Here is a 21,990-nt window from a genome sequence, read left to right as displayed (position 1 = left end):
CTTAAAATGTAGGCCTATCAGTATTGTTAGGAAAAAATGTAAGAATATTACCTAAAAAATAGAAAAAGATTTTAGAAGTTTAAGCATTGGGTAGTTTAAGCAGGACACTGCTAAAGTCAAATCTTCACACAATTTCGCCTTGGCATTTCTAGAAATCGGAAACATTGTAAGCCTATATGGTATGTATTCCTCTTTTTTTTCGTCATACTCTTTCTTACACGCAAAGATTTTCTGCTCTGTTAGATAGTAAAGAAGCGTTGGGTTCGATCGTCCTTTTAAGAAGGGAGTATCGTTTTTTTTCTCTTTCTCCCTCCGTCACTTTAATTGCGTTTTCACAAAATGATCAACTACTTGTATGTAAAATGGTGATTATACAACAATCAAACGGAAATGCGGGAAACATACACTGCAAAATCACCGGTGTTGATTTAACACTAGCCTGGTATCCATATCGGTCAACACCACTGAGAAAAGCATTGAAACAACACCGGTTAAGAATCAAACTGATGTTGGTGTTGCTTAAAATTGGTGTTAGCCTAACGCCAAACCGGTGTTATTTCAACGCCTCTCTGGTGGACCGATATATATAGATAGGCAGTGACGTACCTAGGATTTTCAAAAGGGGGAGGGGGCAAATTTGTCCGCCAAAAAAGTTTGACAAACAAAAACAAAAAAAACAAAAAAGTCTTCATACCACAATTAAAGGACATTTCGCACCCAAAAAAAATTGACAAGCAAAAAAAAAGTTCAAAGGAGGGGGCTCGTCAGGGATCACTTTTGACTCGTTGGTTGACTCGTCAGGGGGGCAGGAATACGTCCCTTGCATGTGTTGTGACTCGTCAGGGCGGGGTCTCCCCCCCCCCTTGGTACGCTAATTAGATAGGCCTACCAGGCTGGTGTTAAATACACCAGCGTTTTTGCCGTGTGGGAAAGGGGATATCCAAATGGGTTTCATCTCGTCTCTGAATTTATTTAATTTTTCAATTAATGATATCTGAAATACTGGTATAGGGGTGGGCCTGATATTACATCACGAGGGAAAAATGTCCTGCTGGAAGTACACCAACAAGTAATCTCCCTTGCGACGACTCCTCATGATACTTTGGTTAATGATTTACTGAAGCAATGAGACAACCCAGCCCACCTATTACGGGTGACGCAAGTATCTCTATATCTATGTTTGCACATCACCATGGCGATGGGAGGGCTCTCCTAGAATCGGACTTGGTATGACTGATCTCCTCTCAGGGGTCGGCAAACTCTGTATCCATCATGTTCTCGTATAGAACAGCAATAATGCAGGCAAGGAATTTTAGATCGGACGATATTTAACATGCATGAGTAAGGAGAATATTCTCCATTTCTGGTGTTTTTACAACCTCAACGTACCGCTGCAGCGCGCTGGTATATCATCTTTTTACCGGAAAGAGTTTTTTTTTATTGGACAGTGAACAGCATCCGCTTAAAAAACGAATAGAGTATCAAAGCGCACCCCCCCCCCCCCCGCCCACGAGAAAAAGCCCCCTAAATCGCGCTGGCCTAACTCGAAGAGAGTATGTGATTCTCAAATATGATACATTTTGCACACGAAAAATCCTTGATTAGCGAGTATGCAAATTACGATGGTACATCTGTACGAAATCCCAGGGGCCGCAGAACAGCGGGGGGGGGCATTCGGGACTTCTCTCCACCCCCACTTTAAAGAAAAAATCGTGTACAAAAACGTACAAATTACCATCTGATTCTGATTTTTGCATGGTCAGCCCCCCCCCCCCCCCACACACACACTTTTCAAAACCGTTTGTCCTAGTGGCCTGCCCTCGAATCCTTGTTTTTGGAGAGAAGAAAGTCATAGCAAAGAAATATAAAGCGGAAGGAAGAAAGAGAGAAAAAGGGAGTAACATGTAGACAAGAGAGGGGGGGTGAGAACCAAAAACTGGCGAATATACCGTTTGTAATTTCACTTTTCAGCACAAAGACCCAATCAGATCTCTGAAGAAATAATTGTAACAAAACACTATATGAATCAATTGCTACAATATAGCAGAAGTCTCAAAATTACTTCAACTACATATTTAGTAGCAAGTAAAAATTCAGATTACATGGACATACTAAGACGGCTAAAGATTCTATGCGATATCTCAAATAGGTAGCCATGAAGCTATTTGTTTTAAAATTTGAAAAAAAATGATGACATAACAGTTTAGGATTGATGACTTAAATTTATTCAATAGTTTCCCTAAGATTGCCAAGGGAGAGGAGTCGCATATATACTATGACTGAATATCATAAATTATGGCACAAAAGTTTGTTGAACCAAAACAATTTAGTGCCTTTACGAAATAAGAAAAACGAAATCTTTTGCTATCAGTGCCAACTTTTGTCACACTGAAGGAGAATTCCTTAATTGGATGTCAACAAAAGATAACCAAGTTCTACAGTAACTGCACTGCAGAGATGCATGAGCGGAAAAGTTTGTTGAGCTCCCGGTTGAACTTACCAGGCAAACATTCTTTCCCAAAAAAAATCAGCTGCTAATTTACAAATAATATTAATTAATTGCATCATGTACAAGACACTACTCGACTAGACGAGTGAACGTAGATTGTTACAATCAATACAAGATTAACATGATTAAAAGTTCGTTCACACTACATATGCCAGAAATGAAACCTTGTTGTTGTTATATTGTTGTTCTTGTTGTTGGTCTAGATGCTCTTGTTGTTGCTGCTGCTTGAAGGTGGTAGAAGAGCCACGTAACAATTCAAGCTGTTTGCTATTTCCAATTTGGTGTGGGGGTAAGATGTCAGTAATGATTTAAGACAATGCGCTTGTTTCCTTGTGACGACAAAAGTGCGTTCTTATCTTGTTACATGTATGTGAATCATTGTACCAAATTTGGGTCAGTTGGAGAAACGGCATAGGTCTCTAAATTGAATCTCATTGGCTCGAATTAGCGCGAAGTTTGAACAGAAAATCATGATAAATGCCTTTTTACCCTCCATATACAGTATCTTTAATGAGGAAATTAAAGAAGAGCAATTGAAATGTAATTTATTTGATTATCTTGAATACAAACACTGATGTGGTTTCCGGTACATCATGTGGAGTGTAATAGAAACAGTGGATAGAAGAAAAAGGCAATGGATAGGCGAGAAAGTGGAGATTTGAGAGTAGTGTATTCTTTTCTTGAATATAGTCCTGGAAAGTACAGTAAACCAGAAGAGATTGATGAGTTGGAAACAACTTGAGTAGTAGGGTGGATGAGGAGATGCTGGCTTGAGTCGGCGAGTGGAGATGATGAGTAGAAACAGTAGAGATACTCGATGTTTCGGGCATGTTGACTGTCCGTCTTCAGGAGACGGACATAAGTGACGAACATAATGGTTAAAAATATAAATATTTACAGTAAACATATTTGATTAACACCGCAAAAAGAAAAAAAAACAAAAATGAAGGGGTGCCCTGCCCAATAATTTTATCAAAATGAAAAATTTATGAATCCATTGCAAAAACTAATTATAAATAATGCTTGAAAACATCTGAAAGCCCTATAAATCCATCAAACTTGACATGAAAATACCATTAAAGATATAACATTGTATCACGTGCAAAATTCTGCAATATATTTGGGCGCAATTTTGGACATTCTCTTACCCCCTCCGAAACATGGATCGACACTCCTGACTCTAAACTATAGCAACATTGCCATTTTCTAAAAAAAAAAATATCATAAAAAATGACAAAAGGTTGGAGGGCTTTCGGCAAAACACGGACAGGTTTAGAATTTAAATTACAAGTTAATGACATTAGTATTATTATATTCGTGGTGGGTGAAGTATAGGGAGATCAATATGAAAAAAAAATTGCAAGGTAGTCTACTATATTGCAGAAGATCATTCATTTCCTATACTCGCACTTTAAGAGATCATATAGTGTATTTCTGCATTTTGTTCTTCATTTTTTCTTTTTCTGTTATTTTGCGAGGGCGCATTTATTCTAACAAATTCATCATTGATTTTGTCTTTAAGTGTGAAATTAAAACCTTGGAATGACAGATGTGGATAACATTACTTGAATTCAAATGTCTAATTATTAAATCGATATTTTGCCAATCTAAACAGGGAAAACCCTGTATTCATAGTATAGTAATGACATTATAGAACATAGTTACTAAACCAATATACATTGAACTAACCGTTATACAACCACAGCAATGATCATAATTACCCTGAAAATGGACAAGAGAATCAGGTGAACACAGCGGGATAATCCGAAGAGAAGAAAGAAAAATTATTATAATTTATTATTGTTTCTGTTACTCTCTTTTTTGTGTAACCATCTTGTGTTTAATTTGACATGCAATCATTTAATAACCCTTCGTAAATTTTGAAATTGACTTTAATCATTTGTTTTAAAAACAGAATGAAAATAATAGAAGAAAAGAGAATAAAAAATGAAAATAGAATAAAGGGTATAAATTAGATAATATGGGGGAGGATTAAGGGGATGGATAGAAAGAAAGATAAAAAGAGCAAAGAAGAGAGGGAGGGAGAGACTTTTTGTCTTTTATTGTTTTTTTTCTATGGAAATTGTTGCCGAGTTTATTCTGATCATAAAAAGACAAAATCAATTAAGTTTAATAGAAATTAATATGATACATTTATGAATTTTGGTTAAATACAAAATTTGCATTAGATTTGTACACAAATTCACGTTTTTGAGCAGTTTTGGGTCTGACATGCACTTACAGAATGCTCCGTAATTTCGTAACCGCGTACCCCGGCATCAAAAATTTGGTCTTCAAAGTTGTGCGAGATTTGAAAGTAAAAGGTCATCGAGCGGCGCGGTAGAAAAATCACGCGCGGCGGATTTATCGTGAAAAATGTATAGGGGGCGGAATCCGCCTCGGGCATTTTAGGATGTTTCCAAAGTGATTTCAACATGTTCAAATAGCAAAGATTATCCCAGTACCGAAAAGTAGTGAGTCAAGTGACATCGGCAATTATAGACCGATCTCACTATTGTCATGTCTGTCAAAAATTCATGAAAAGGTATTTAGTCAGGTCCAGAGTTCTTAAAATGAGCTCAGAAAAAGTTCTTTAGGCATTTTGTGTTAAAGCTGATTTATCAATCGTTTTAGGGTAATTCAGTGGTGCTTGGCAAACTTGATTCCGACGTTTTCATCATCAAATCGGCAAAAAACAAAATGGCGGCATTTTAAATGCGATATCCCCTATTAAACGATTTTAATAGGGGATTATATTTAAGAAATTAGGGTCTTTGCTATTTTTTTGATACCCAGGGATGCAAACATAAAGCATCCGATTAATTCGTCAGCCATCTTTAATTCAATGATGGCTGCCGTGATTCACAGCTGCTGATTAAACAAATAATATGGCCGAGCTATAATTTTTGGTTGATGCTGGCAAAATCACATCGGAAATTTAACTAAATGTTTGCCTTTTTTTCCTCGCCTGCACAGCAGAAGCAAGACATGGACGTCGCCTTTCGGACGGCGGCAATGACTTTGGCAGCGGCGAAGTCAACATCAAATCTTAACCGAGGTTAAATTTTTGAAATGTCCTAATTTCTAGGGTATAATTATCTATTTCATGAAACTTAGGGTTAAACAATTTTTTTAGACAGTTTATAGTTTAAAAAATGGTCTTCCATGGTACCTGGAAATCCACGATGGCGTCCAAAACGGCAGTTGTTGTACTATCAACTCCAAAAATTAAAGTAAATAATCTATTGCTCCTGCATCGTCAACAAGCTAGTTTATATCAAAAAGCTTTCAAGGGAAGCATCAGGACATGTTTACAAGATAGTCAGTGAGTGTTTCAGAGAATCCAAGATGACCTTCAAAAATGGCGTCTTTATATATATGACATTGTAACTTTAAAATGGTGCAAATTGATAAAATGTCTTCCTTGTAAACATATTTTTGGGTTCTACCAAAAAGAAAAGAAAAAATAATGGTTCCAAAGGGAAAAATATAGGGGAAGGCGGGGTAAGTTGTGACAGTTTTTGCTTTTTGCATGTTAGAATTGATATGATTAATAATCTTGTCGAAATAAGTACCTTGCCTTGAAATTTCATTCTTCTGAAATATTTTCCACCTATATATAACTTCCTACCCCAACACTGAAAGTCATCGTGACCTTTGAAAAAACCGATGTCAAATGGCTCAACTTGCCCCATATATGGGGTAAGTTTGAGCCACCTTCTGGGGTAAATTGAGCGACAAAAACTATGTACAAAGTGTATGGGGGGAGAACCAGCATGTCAATTTGTTGTTCAAAGTCTTTTCACTTGCTAATTCTCTATAAATACTAACATCCTGTAAAAGGAAAAGAGCAGTCATGTAAATTTGCTCCTTTCAGCCTGCATTTCAATCGATTTTTATGGTTTGTTTGTTTTTTAAGATACATTACCATAGGAATTACCATGGATCAACTTGCCCCATGCTGTTTGGCTCAACTTACCCCAGTCCTAACTTAGTGCGATAATTTTGTATCCACACATTTATTATGCATCAATCATATAAAAGACTATGACAAGAATGAGATCCATACCTGGACTAATAATGCTGTTATCATGTCTTTATTATATTTAAAGACGTGTGTTTATAAAGCACTTATCTATTTCACACTATTTTTTACTTTTTTGGCTGAAATTCATATTTTTCCCTCTAAAAAACGACTTTTTGTTTCAAAGTTGGAAACAATGTGGTAGGGTCATCAATACATGACACCACCACAATGTCTGACTCATTCATTATTGGCCTGGGGCTGGTGGCTCAACTTGCCCCTATGCTCAACTTACCCCGCCTTCCCCTACAATTGAAAAGTTTCAAGGTTTGTCAGTTGTGCAGATTGTCAAAAAATCATGACTTCAAAAATTGTTGCTGTTTCTTAAAAAAAATGATGCAAAGTGCATATGCTGTCTTTCAAAAGACATTTTCGTATCTTTCCCATGATTTCAAGGGTCAAATAATATAGGTAATACTCGTGCCAACTATTGGTTAGTGATATTTTCTTATTCTCTTCAAGAATTCCAACAAAACTACTTATAAAAGATTCCTTTCTCAAATACACATTTTTTCTGGTCTAATTGTCAAAGCTTTTCACCACGTGCTGATGTAATAAAAGGGAACAAAATCCTCTTTATTAATTTTACAATCATTAAAATCACCCTTTTCAGATGAGGATATAAAAAAACATCTCGCACTTTGCGCTCGCATTACGCAGATAAGATACGCATCCTCTTTATGATTTCCTACAAATAGTCCTTAAAATTTGCCCTTTTCAGGTAAGTGTATCAAATAATTCAGTTTACCAATCCTGCTTGCATTAATAGCTTAGCATCGTGAAATTACTTCTCAATATAATGTAGTGAGTGCAGGTCTCAATATCAATAATTTTCAGCTCGCGCTTATTGCTCGCATTGATTGTTTAGATATGCATCATGTTAATGATTACAAAAAGTGCTTAGAATATTAATTCTTAAATTCTTAACATAAAAATAGGCTCACGCTTCGTCCTCGTGTTAGGTCTATTTATTTACTGGGACACCTAATATCGTCTCTTTCTTGAAAGGGGTCTTTTAAATGTTCCTTTTCAGGTCTGAATATTAATAATTTTCAGCTTGCGTTTATATTTCATTTCATTTATTGGTTTTTGCACTATTTTTCATAACAAATTCTGGACACGAAAAAAAATATCTGAAACTTGACATCAAAATAATGAACAATAGTTGTGTATATAAATCCTCAAACATATCGTACATAAATGAAAATCATTAAGTGGTATTTTCTGTTACAATAAATAGGATTGTTGCAAGGGTCGTCACAAAAGCAAAGCTTGAAAACGTAACAACCCTGGAAAATAGCCAAAATAATTAATGTCTACTGTCATTAAACGTGCAGGTGCAAGAGGGACTGGGAGGGGGGGACAAGGGAGATGCTTGGTCCTTCGCATGGGATTTTAGAAAATAACACGTTTTGTTGTTTGATTTTTAATTTATACATGTTCTAGATAAAAGTCATTGTCTAATTAAAATAATGATAACAATGGTAATGATTTTCTTTTTTTCAATTTGTTAGGTATTGGTTTAATTGCAATTCTTTTATAGTTCGTTTAAAGGAATAAAATGATCTTGTCAGCTTGGGTGAATCTGGCAATGCATTCCAAATATCAGGTCTATGATGTCTTAGTGTTTTATGTGCAAATATTGTCCTGGGATTGTTTAAGTGAATATTATTGCATGTTCTTGTTGGATATGAGTGTAAATTGTTATTATATGAAAATAAATCTGTGAATACTGGAGGAAGCATGTCGTAATTATATCTATACTATAACAGTGCTATTTGTAAAGTATTAATATCATTCATCTTAAATATTTTCAGACGATAAAAAAGAGGGTCTGTATGTGAAAGATATGCAGATTTTGAACAAATTCTAACCGCTTTCTTTTGCAATAAAAGTTTATGATTAAGCCTTGTCTTGCAGCTATTCCCCCAAATGAGGTTACAGTAGTGAATATATGGTAAAATCAAAGTATTATATATCATCACAAGAGATTTCTCTGGTAAGATTTTTTTTAGTCTACATAGTATTCCAATTCCTTTAGCTACAGAGGAAGACACGTTGCTTATGTGTGTAGTCCATGATAAATGCTTGTCTATTGTGAAACCAAGGAATTTTACGTATTCTTTTTTATCTAAAGGCACATTATCAATTTTTAGATCTTGTGTAAAAGTTTCATTTTTGTGAGATGATTGAAAATGCATAATATGATTTTTACTTATGTTAAGAGATAACTTATTACATTTAAACCATGATGAAACTTTATTTAATTCTATATTCATTATATTTATTAATTCTGGTAAGTTCTTGTGAGATAACAAAATATTAGTATCATCGGCGAATAAGATGAAAGAAAGAATGGAAGATGAATTTACTAAATCATTAATGTATACTAAAAATAACAATATCATCACGTTCACCATCGTTATCATCATCATCGTCATAATCACCAGCTTTCTAATGATTATTATCAAAGCCCTTATTATCAACAACAACATTATTATCACAATCTTCATCATCATCGAATTCATCTTTGTCGTCATTACTATCACCATCGTTTCCATAATCAACTATGGAGCTCGCCAGTTCGAACATAATGACACAACATTATGGTTAAAGATTTGTTTCTAGGATTATCATGCCAGTTACTCATCAGAACTCTTATGCCTGGCTTATGACATCGTTTGACGTTTTCTCTCAGAAAACGAGCAAGAATCTTACCTCTGGTCAAATATGTGCAGTGTTAGTAAATACATTCTCTTCAAAGTCGATCACTCATGTCATTTGATCACACAAGATTGAAATTTTATCAGAAAATGGACCCTGTGGAGACTATATTGCAATTGTTACAACTAATATTTGATCTGAACCGCCAGAATGATCTTTAAGTTGTTTAACTATTTTTATCAGGTTCGTTATGTTGGTGATAAAGAGGATGATCATGATGATCACAATGATTTTTGGTAGTCTTTCTGATCATTATCAGTACTGCCATGACAATATTATCAACAATGAATCATTACAGACAACTGCAAAATAAAATATTCATAAGTTATTTTCAAAGATAATTTTATTCATTGTCGATCAGTGTACATCATCATTTAAACAGATCTTTATAAATTTATGAAGGAAATTTGTTAAGGGTCATCGGAGAAGATACATATAAAATAAATAATCATTCGACAATTCATACAGAGTGTACAAGAACTTGTATTATTATCACACACCTTGATATTCCTGAAATAAGTTATAATGTGTAGAGAGTGAACTATTTTGGATCATATATTTAGAATTATGATGCACCTTAAGTATAAATATTCATACTATGGAGACAAAATAAATTGTTCGTTTCTGAAATATACATACAAACAAAATGCAAGTTTTGTTAAGTTTTAGATGTAAAAAAGTGCACACTATTGTGATTTAGAATGAAAATAAATATACTTTAATTTCAGGCGATCAGCTGTTTTTAAGCGGTTTTAAGATACATCAAGTCATATCCTTCATTATAGTGCAAATATATTATGCATGAAATCATCTTGCAGGGACGTCTCTTGGCATGAATTAAATGCCACGGTAACTGAAGTTTTGCTCAATAATATGGAAGCTCACTAATGTGCGAATTGCAGATTGATGAGTGACACGTTTCCATGTTCTAACACATCACTGCAGGATTATTTAAACATCCATACCGACGCAAAAACCACTAATAATGCTTGATTTGAAGTAAAAAATTCGGAGAAAAATATCATGAAACATTTATATTTAAGTGCAATAATGCTGAAGAAGTGTAGCACAATTATTCTTACCAAGTCTTCACACAAAATATACGTTTCAATTGACAATCTTTGCAGTAAAATACCGGGTTTTTCAAATATCACTCAAGGATTATAGGATAATCTTTCTAGATAGATTTAAAGAAAAAAATAAAATACTGAAAACATAGATATTCATGCAAGTATTATGATTTATTATTCGCAATTGCAGTATTCTCAGCTGCTGGGTGTCATTGAAATTAGCCAAGTAGACTCTTTGTGATTTCGACATCTGTATGTTTCTTTATAGGCAAAGGGATCTTTTCAATGCCTTCATGCAGTATCGTTGCTCACATCAGTAACATTTTCTAGAAAATACTAAGCTTCATAAATACTTTTCAAAAAATCGTTATCACAAATGGTAAATTAGAATTAACAGTGGTACCAGTCTTTTGTATTCCGTTTTACAATCAGAGAAGAGTAGAGAAACCGTTCTTATAATTTCAACAACAAAAAAACAATGCTAACTATTTTCAGTTCACTCACCATTCCTCAACAGATGAAATACATTTGAAAATAGGGGTATTTCCCCATATAGTTCATTATATCTTGACAAGATATGTAAACTTATTTTGTCTCCATATCATTATTCAAATTAGGTGACATAACCAAAAATTACTGAATGGGCGTTTATATTCCAAACAAATTTATTCTAGGCTTTCATTAGAATCTACCGATCAAAATATCATAATCAAAATCCGAATTGATTGAATTGAAAAATAGATGATTAATAAAGAAAAAAAAAGAATAATTCAGTGAAAATATCACATCAAGTGACGAAATATTGTCATGTTATTTTTGTCATCAAAATCCTGTGTCTTGACACTTTTTGCCACGAAATATGAATGATGGCAATTTAAAGGAAACATGTAGCCTAAATAAATATAAAGTAATATGCATCACAATATCATAAACGGGTTCGGGAACACTGTAATGCCAACATAGCAAATCCTTTCTAGTTTTAACATCCAAAAATCAATTAATAATACAATGTCTATACTCCCCATACCAACAACTTAATCCACACGCACATTCTCATGGTGCCCTGTCACCCACACCCACACACACTCACACACCCTCACCCACGCATTGACAAACGCAAACGGTTTCATGACTTACTAAACCGTTACTATTTCAACTTTGCACAGTGCGTCAAATGTTTTAGAAACAGTTCTAGTACTGAGTGTAGTAGTTTAGAAAAGTCAGTCATTAACCAAAGCGTTAAGATACAAAAGAAAAAACCAAAGTAGGGATTAGAATTTTACTTATAAGGACTGAAAAATAATGTCTCTCTTTCTCCTCTTTGTTAAAAGGTAGTTATCGACATATAGCATCTAGTATTTCAGATATTCTTTTGTCATTTGATGTTTAAGGGTTTTTATCTTGGATATTGCAGAATATCGAGAATGTTAAAAACATCTAATGAAAAGAACAATTATAGAGACGAGGCAAAAACACAAGTCCTGATCAAATAACATGATGAAAGATTCCCTCATGTACACTGAATAAGTCATTCCATAGCAAGTTCTCGTGGAAACAGTCCTATAGAGACCTGAAGTAGGAGGATGGAAATACTTTCTTTTCTGCAATTAAAACAAATCTCCAAATAAAGCAGCGAGACAAACGGTCCTCTATTATGACATCATTTATGTATGACGACCGTTATTTACTTCATTTTCAATACAACAGTCCTATAACATTTAACGTTTTTTTCTTTAAGAACAAGTTTTAAATATACTTTGCTTATTGTCTCAGCTGTGACGCTTATGGATTACAATGAAGTACTGTAGTATAAGCTAGATACAACACATTCTCGAATATAGGTCCATCTTCCAGAATTGCACGAGTAAATAATTTAGGGGTATGCGATTGAAAAGTACGCACATCAATCATCATTTCTATATCTACAATACAGTCAGGATAAATATTCTTATATGCGTACTACCTTGTCAAGGACAATTCTCTGTTCGTACAGTTTCCTATAAAATGGCATTGTAAATTTGATTGCACGACGGACATCAGAATGAAGCCCTGTTAGGTCGGGTTCAAATGGATCTTCTTGAACGGCTGCCCCTACCAAAGGGCTTGTCTCATGCACTTTTACAGGGCCACCCTGTTGTTGAACAGAGATACCATTGGCGATTGTCTCATTTTCAAGACCTATTGAAGCGCCATTGTGTGGGTCTTTGAGAGTTTGCTCTTGTCCATTCTCAGCAGCTTCTTCTGCCGGTTTTGCTGCACCCGCAGATGTGTCCCTACTGGACTTATTCGATGTGCCCTCGTTAGAAACTTTGTTCTTTCTTCGGCCACCTCTCAAGAATCCGGTGCTGTTCAGGGCGTTTTTGTAGCATCCCACCATCCAGTTGGCAATATGAAAGAACCTAGGACCTTCCCAGGGAAGATCCTTAAGTGTTGCCTTCTCCCACTTGAGGATATCAGGGTTGAAGGGGATTCCGATGATCTCACAATACTTTCTGATCATGCCTTCGGGATCATCAACGATATCATCAGCATCCATGATAATTGGGACTGGATAGTCAGGATCATCTCGAAGAAATGAATACAGCTCCCACATGTCCTGGAAGAAATACCCATCGGTTGCGAAGCACCTCTTGATCTTAGCCCCAAAGCTCAGTGTCCTAATGACGAATGATGAACATAAAGTTGCTCGCAGGGATTTGAAAACTTTAACTGGATTTCGGATCAGAAAAGTGTGCTGATATCCCTTCGGAAGCATATCTGGTCGTTTGTAAAGTTCCAAAGGAAAGTCCTTGGCAAAGACAAAGTCGTATGTCGAGTAATCGGCTTCAAACCTTTCTTTGCAGTGTTTGTAGGAATGTGTTGGTGCAAGCTTTGGCCACCATCTCATCTTCCGGTTGGGTCCGAGAAGGAATGCAGCGGCGTACATCTCATTGAGAATCTTCGTGTTCGGAACCATTGTCATACATCTCTCGAACGCAGTCGACATCGACCGGGGTGCCGTCCACAAAACTACACGTGTCAATTCTTTTTGCTTCTCTTGGATGGTGTCTGCAGTTTTCTCAGTGTCCACATCTTCCGCACGAGTGTCCGCACTGGATTCCTCTTTTACGGCTTCGAATACACTTTCATTTTCCGCTTTCACGCCACCGCTAGCAGTATCAATATCATTGTTTGAATTCGTCATGATGGAGAGTACACACAGCTTCTCTTGTACAATCAGACGATGACAAGTAACTCTCAGCTGTTCGACTAAATGCGATAATATCGAACAGAAAGTCAAAATCAGAAAATGTCAATCAACCAGAATACAGTGTGCGTTGAAAAGTCCTTGAATATCAATGAAAATAATAATAGATGAAGATCGGGTGCGATGGGAAGTGAATGAATTATTGTTGTGTTTGTTGGAATATCACCCGTCAAATGAAAACATATTCGACGTTTAATTTACCAATTCAGCGCCTGATATTATAAGGACATCCTTTTTCGGGTCCGTCGAATGCTGCAATGTCGATACGCCTCTTTTTTCTCTGGCCGTTATACAGACTGCTTTACATTATCTCAACTCTCTTGTGATAATCATCTCTCCTGGTTTTAAAGACAATAGGATTAAGCATCTTAACTAGTTACTCATTAATCAGCTCTCACCTCGTTTAAACCACTTGGTGGTTGTGTTTTAAACTGCGTAGCAAGGTTCAATCTATCGACTCTCAAAGTAATTTATGCTATCAGCTCGGTACAGAGCGTTGGGTGTGTACACAAGTGTAGTTATCAAATAAGAGCAAGTTTGATACTACTTGATCAAAGTATGGTTGATATCAAGGTTTGCTAAGGACATGTGTCAGGTCTTGATAATAATAGGGAATATATTTTCAATGTTTCGAGTACAGTCAATTAAAATGTGTTCTGTTTTTCCCTCTTTTTTTACCCCCTTTCTACCCACCAAAAATACCTTGATGGAACGTGATAACAAGTAAGATCGATTCATTTGTCATATCCATTGATTGATTGATGTTTCTTCTAATGAATTGATAAAGACTGAAACTCTTCCAAAATTAAGATTCATACTGTATTTCTTTGACAGAGTAGGCATGAAAAATATCCGTGATAATTATTGGTTGAATCAATCTCTTTGTGTAGCTGCTCAATATATTCAGATTTCATTTCCAGTTATATTCATAATTTGAATAAATACCGTCCCAGAGAGGCACATGGCTGTATTCTAAAAAAAACAATAAAAGAATTATTATATTCCCATTGATATAAAAATTTTTTTTTTTTAAATAGAATCTGTCACTATTGACAACTCTATATATAATTGTTAAAAATTCTACTCGCCGCCCGTCTGATGAAATCCTGAATTTTAATATATCGTCTTACAAGCAGTATTCGTTCTGCAGGCCTATAAATTCCCTTTTCTCGTTCTTTCTATATTGCACAATCGTTAAATCATAATGAGGAAGTATATCGGACAATACATGAAAAATGAATTTCCCCCCCCCCCCCGGTAATCGACAATCCCTATTACATCATATTTTCGAAATTAATGGAAAATTATGCCTCGATATGAGTAGATATCAGGGAGAATTTCATGAAACCAATAGTCCAAAGTTTTGTAGTAAGCTACCGAAACTCTAGCATTAACTAAGAGCAGATTTTTAATTAATCGCTTTCAGTATTCCAAGTAATTGGAATGTGCGAACAATATTGTAGGCCTACATTAATCTTACAAAATAATGAAATCGTGATAATTGTTTAAAACGCTAGCTTAATGGGTTGTGCTAATTAAGCTTTAAAGATGGATGTATAAAACATATATTAAGTAGTTACATATTACTCTATACGAATATTAAAAGGTTGAATTTTCATTTAAGAAATCGTATCCAAATTGCTTACAATCCTATTTAAACGAAGCAAACATTTATCAATAAAATAGTCTAAATCACACAAGTAGAAGACAGGGGCCATGGAACCCCCTTTGTGTAAAAAAAAAACAGTGAAAAGGACCAACAGTTGGTGATTTGTTCATGCTCAGCCCCCCCCCCCTTCCCATAATCTAAAAATCGTTCCGCGGCATCTGGTAGATAAATGAAAAAAAATATCAGGGAGAATAAAAGTGAAAAATTAATAATTGTGGATTTTTATATTGCATCCTTTGTAATTCGGCCTAAATATCGTAGTTGTGCATAGATATCATAACATAATTAGAACCGATTTAAACAGCACGAGGAAATGAGACTTTTAAAACCATATTTGGTATGTGATTGATATGATTAAACATGTCAAATGGAATGGGAGAAAGGAATTTGCCATCCATGGGCGTCAAATATCTCACCTATATCCCCATATCACCGTGCTACTATTTGTAAATCTCATTACTAGCTGTTAATAAGTTGCAACTCTTGACCAAGCCCTTGGTCGTTCATGGCAACTGTCTTTCATACATCTTGAGATTTCAATGACGTCATCATCAGTCTAGTAAGATTACATTTCAATTCTTATTTTTGTTGATCCAGAATAATTCTTGATAAACACGTATTTCAATATGATTATCAATATTATTGTTAATCCTTTATCATGGTGAAACCTAAGAAAGAAGATATCGAAGTAGAGATCGTAAAGAATCATTAATGACTTCACGAAAATATTGGGCAGGAGTAATTATGACCGAGATGCCTGGCTATCTAAACATAGAACTATATTCACATTAATCAACAAATTTATCAAGAAGTATGTTCCATAATGATGATAATAATAGTAATGATAATAATAACAATAATATTGATGATGATAATAATAACCACCACAACAACAATAATGATAATAGCTCGGTTTATATAGCGCTATATACGGCTCAAAGCGCTTTCCAGCATATCATTGATGTTTAAAGTTTTTATTTTATAGTATCCATATGGTTTGCTAAACATTCAAGCTGACCTTTCTTGTAAAGTTATACACAGGTTTAGAAGCAGTTTTATGAAACACTCCAAGTAAAGGTCTTGGTGGATTTTGTATAATGACAAAATTGGGAATATGTTATAAGTTTTTAACTTTTTAAATGATCCCCCACATTTACATATACTGTTTCTCTTCTTGTCTGAATTAAGTATTGATCAGATATTGGTTTAATTTTTTCGTGTAGTGTATGTTTTCTTTATGCATTGAATATCCATATATATATTGTACTATATTGTACTGTATCCTGTTATACCATCTTTACACTGTTTGTATTGTTTGTTTTTATGAAGTAAGAAGATAAATGAATGAATGAATGAACGAACGAACGAATGAATGAATGAATGAATGAATGAATCAATCAATCAAGAAATCAATCAATCAATCAATCAAGAAGTCAATCAATCAATCAAGAAATCAAGAAATCAATCAATCAAGAAATCAATCAATGAATCAATAATTCAATCAATCAATCAATCAATCAATGAATCAATCAATCAATCATCCGTGGTGTAAACAATTTGAATGGTATACTGGAAAGACAACAATGTCTCACAGTGTGTGACACAGTGTGTTCAGTGTGGAACAACAGTATGAATCACATATTCACATAGTCGACCATGTAAACACACTGTGAACAGTCACACTGTCGAGGTGTCCGCAGTGTGAAGATGTCTCCACACTGTTGAATTTGAGCATATCCCTTAGTCAACTATGTGAACACACTGTGAGATCGTATTGTGTGAGTATCCAGTACCTTCGACCTTTTCTATATGTAATGAGCAGATATAAAGAAAGGGAAAACCATAAACTAAAAAACGATAACTTAATAAAAAAATTAATAAAACAATCTATTAAAGGGGAATAGAAGCTCAAAATATTAAACGTAGAGGCGCTCAAATGTAAACACCAACTGGCTTATGAGTAATTTTTTGAAGATGACCCTGTTAATAATTAGACAAATCAATTTTAACCGCGCACTTTGTGACTGGTCTGTTATAATTAGGCCAACGAACTTTTGATAAATGCTAATTGCTTCATCGGATGAAACGGCACGATTCTTTCATGTCTTAGCGGAAAGAAACTTGATCTATTTAGAGACAATAATAAGGGACCTGAAAAGTTTGTTGAAATCAATAATAGGTTTGAACCAACTTTAGTAGTCAGATGTCTCCAAATGTTCGTTGTCTAAACCATGACTGTACTAACATATTTTCAATTTTCTTTTCTTTTTTAAAGAAACTATGAACTAAACACAAATAATCTTATCAATGTCATACCTCGGGTTGTGCACAAAATATCATTATCTTTTTAATGGTTAAAGCATGGGACACACCTCGATTTATATGGTAGTGAACATCACATTCGTTGTGAAAATCTAAGGATATTTTATTACAATTCGTGCATGAATACTTCATGACAATTCCCTCTGCCGAATAATACGCGAGAGTATTCACTGAATACCAATAAAAAGGGTAGGGAAAAAAAGCAAAATAACAGAAAAACAAAAGGAGAAAACAAGTGGAATGCCTCTGGCCGTCTCACCTGCATCACGCGGTTCAATATAGCAGCAGTGCTGACTTTGCATACTACTCTAACTCGCACAAGATGTTCAGTGATACATGGTTACTCTTATGTCCTCTTTTTATGAACTAGACCAATAAACTTACAGAGATATGATGGTTATTCAACAAAAAACCCCAACATGGCCAAAGTTCATTGACCTTACATGACCTTTGACCTTGATCATGTGACCTGAAACTGGAACAGGATGTTCAGTGATACTTGATTACTCTTATGTACAAGTTTCATGAATCAGATCCATAAACTTTCAAAGTTATGATGGTAATTCAACAGATACACCCAATTCGGCTAAAGTTCATTGACCTTTGACCTTGGACATGTGACCTGAAACACGCACAGGATGTTCAGTGATACTTGGTTACTCTAATGTCCAAGATTAACGAACTAGACCAATAAACTTTCAAAGTTATGATGGTAATTCAACAGATACCCCCGATTCGGCCAAAGTTCATTGACCCTAAATGACCTTTGACCTTAATCATGAGACCTGAAACTTGCACAAAATGTTCAGTGATGCTTGATTACTATTATGTCCAAGTTTCATGAATCAGATCCATAAACTTTCAAAGTTATGATGGTAATTCAACAGATACCCCCGATTCGGCCAAAGTTCATTGACCCTAAATGACCTTTGACCTTAATCATGAGACCTGAAACTTGCACAAAATGTTCAGTGATGCTTGATTACTATTATGTCCAAGTTTCATGAATCAGATCCATAAACTTTCAAAGTTATGATGGGAATTCAACAGATATCCCCAATTCGGCCAAAGTTCATTGACCCTAAATGACCTTTGACCTTGATCATGTGACCTGAAACTTGCACAAAATGTTCAGTGATGCTTGATTACTATTATGTCCAAGTTTCATGAATCAGATCCATAAACTTTCAAAGTTATGATGGGAATTCAACAGATATCCCCAATTCGTCCAAAGTTCATTGACCCTAAATGACCTTTGACCTTGGTCATGTGACGTGAAACTCATGCAGGATGTTCATTGATACTTGATTAACCTTATGTCCAAGTTTCATGAACTAGGTCCATATATTTTCTAAGTTATGATGACATTTCAAAAACTTAACCTCAGGTTAAGATTTCGATGTTGATTCCTCCAACATGGTCTAAGTTCATTGACCCTAAATGACCTTTGACCTTGGTCATGTGACATGAGACTGTAATAGGATGTTCAGTAATACTTGATTAACCTTATGGCCAAGTTTTATTAACTAGGTCCATATACTTTCTAAGTTATGATGTCATTTCAAAAACTTAACCTCAGGTTAAGATTTGATGTTGACGCCCCCGCCGCCGTCGGAAAAGCGGCGCCTATAGTCTCACTTTGCTTCGCAGGTGAGACAAAAAATGAAGAAAAAGTGTGAAGGAAAACAAAAGAAAGTAAAATAGAAAAAAGGATGAAGAAAAAGAAGTTTCCATCCTCAAAAAGAAGGCTTCAAATTATGAAAGAAGTGGCAAACATAGTCATTTTCTGACTGGTTGCCAACTCAACACAAGATAGACGATTTTTCTTCTTTTGGTTCATTTTGACATTTGCCGTTGGAGAAAGAGCTGAACGATTGAGGTTTACCTTTTTATTTGGGATGATTTATGCATCTTTAATGGTGTAATTAATAATAATGATTGAAATATATATTACTTGTGAGCAAATTATACAATCAATGATCATGAAACATAATATCACTTTCATTCCAAGTGGTGAAAACTAACAGGTGGACAATACTGCACATTCTTAGTGACTGTGATAAAATGAATTATGCATTATTTTGATTTGTCAGTATAAAAAAAACAATTATTCGATAAGTTTGTATTGAATTCACTCAATAGACCCTTGTTTGAAGTATAATGTTCTTAAATAAAACAAAAACAGATTATGAGACGTGAAGACATTTATTTTATCATAGTTCTTTGTTTCACCTGCAATTAATTGATAAGAGAATTTTGCACACTATTTTAAAGACAATAGTGTTTAGTGATACGTTGCGTTAGATTTACAGTAGCAATATAGGCCTACCGTTCGTAATTTCGCAAGAGTTGAATTTTGTTATCACTCAATTCATATTAGCACATCAAATTTGGCATTATTGTTTATGATGTACATCCAGTATTAACAGCAAGTAGCCTTTAATTTTGAACAGGGTAATAAAGGATTGGGATTACTCCCCCCCCCCTGCCAGGGGGGGGATAAAAAATTACAAATTCACTGAATCACCTGTGCAAGCGTCAGGTGGGGTCAATTTACTCTCCCAATCCCCCCTCTCATACACAAACACTCAACCTTTCTCTCTTCCAACCTCTCCCCCCCCCCCCTCCATCTCTATCTCTCAACCACCTCCTTATTCTCTTTAACTAGTCCATCTCTATTTCACTTATAGATCTACTAATGCAAAACAAGGCAATGGGGTCAAGAGTTAGGTGTATATTTTAACTTGGTGCCCCATTTTTATAAGCTCTGCTTTCTTAGCAAATGATTTTGAATTGTTGATACGATTTTTAAGAGCTTGCAACTTCTAATATGATTGGCCATTGTGAGTTTTGAGATGGATCCTATTTCCAGTGTATGGGAACCTGAAAAGCACCTACCCCAAAGAGACATTTCAGACCCTGGTCAAAATGTTCACAAAATATCAATTAGGTTTTAAAAATAAAGTTTTATTCACAGAAAACAAACTGTCATACAGTTCTTATCATCAATAGCAACCCCAAATGAAATCATTCAGCCAAATAAAATGAACAATCAAAGAAAGAAATAAGCAAGTAATGAATACAAAGGAAAGGTGACATGTATGCATCGATTTAGCCTCTTGATCTCTATGAAGAGTGTACCTAATTGAAATACAATTCGCTTTCAGGGATAAAAAAAATGTTTTAATTTTTAAATTGAACACAATTATAAAGTGCACCTACTTTTCTTATATCAAAGTCTTGAAACTATCATTTACAATATTGTGCCTCTATAATTTCATTTGAAGCAGTTCCTACATTTTATAGACTTTTTTTTACACAACCAAAGTGGTGGTCCAATTTTTGACATGATTCATCTTATTCGGCAAAAATAATGTATCATGTATCACACACATTTCATAAAATATACATGTAATTACATTTCAGAAGAAATTTTGGAGATAAAATGCCACTTCTGATCTCCATACGTGAAGTAACATGAACTCTAGCGAAAGTTCAAAAATAGCATGATTCCTGTATTATTGCAATATAAATATTCATGATTGCCCTTAAATCTCATCATACTTCATGCATGTTTGCATGCAAGATGGTCAAGAAACATAACGTTTTAAGCTTTTTAATTGTTCAAATCAATCATGAAGTTGAAATGAATAATACTTAAATGTTTAAATTATGTGAATGATTGTGTATTACATAATCAAATACATGTATGTCACACCACAATACAAGATTTCAGAGTAAATACATGTAGCTTAACAGCTGCAAAATAAACATTATGTCAAGGAAGTGGGGGAAAGTGCAAACATTACATACAGGCAAGCCAGAGTCCAAAGACAGGGATAATAACTTATCTGCAAATTTGTCCCTATGCATGATTAAGCGTTATATCAAATCAGAAGTTGATATTACCATTACCTCTGCATACGCAGCTAGTAGTCAAAATATGCATGTTTTGAAATTTAATAGACTACATGGATCTATCATCCAATATTCATTGCAGGTTGATAGTTTAAATTTTTTTTTTAACCGAAATGTGATTACAAAATGAGCCATGACCCCGCAACCACTTGTACAATTTGCTTAAATTTCCATAGTTTGAGAGTGCATTAACGCCAATGCTGTACAGCATTTACAATGCCGCATCAGCCATCACTAACCGGTTACTCTTCCCACTAACATTACAATAAAAAACCCTCTGCATTATTTGTTTTATTACAAATTTTTTGTTCAAAAGCTAGTTGAAAACTTCTCCAGGATGTCACTGATGAGAGTGACAAGAAGGCCACCACCAAGAAGGCCACCACCTATGTTTGTCTTTGACATAACAAGCATAAGTATATACCACCACATTTCCTCATCAAAATC

The sequence above is a fragment of the Lytechinus variegatus genome, chromosome 5, assembly GCF_018143015.1.
Source record: "Lytechinus variegatus isolate NC3 chromosome 5, Lvar_3.0, whole genome shotgun sequence".
In the NCBI taxonomy this organism is placed as follows: domain Eukaryota; kingdom Metazoa; phylum Echinodermata; class Echinoidea; order Temnopleuroida; family Toxopneustidae; genus Lytechinus; species Lytechinus variegatus.
Note: the sequence above shows the minus strand (reverse complement) of the source record.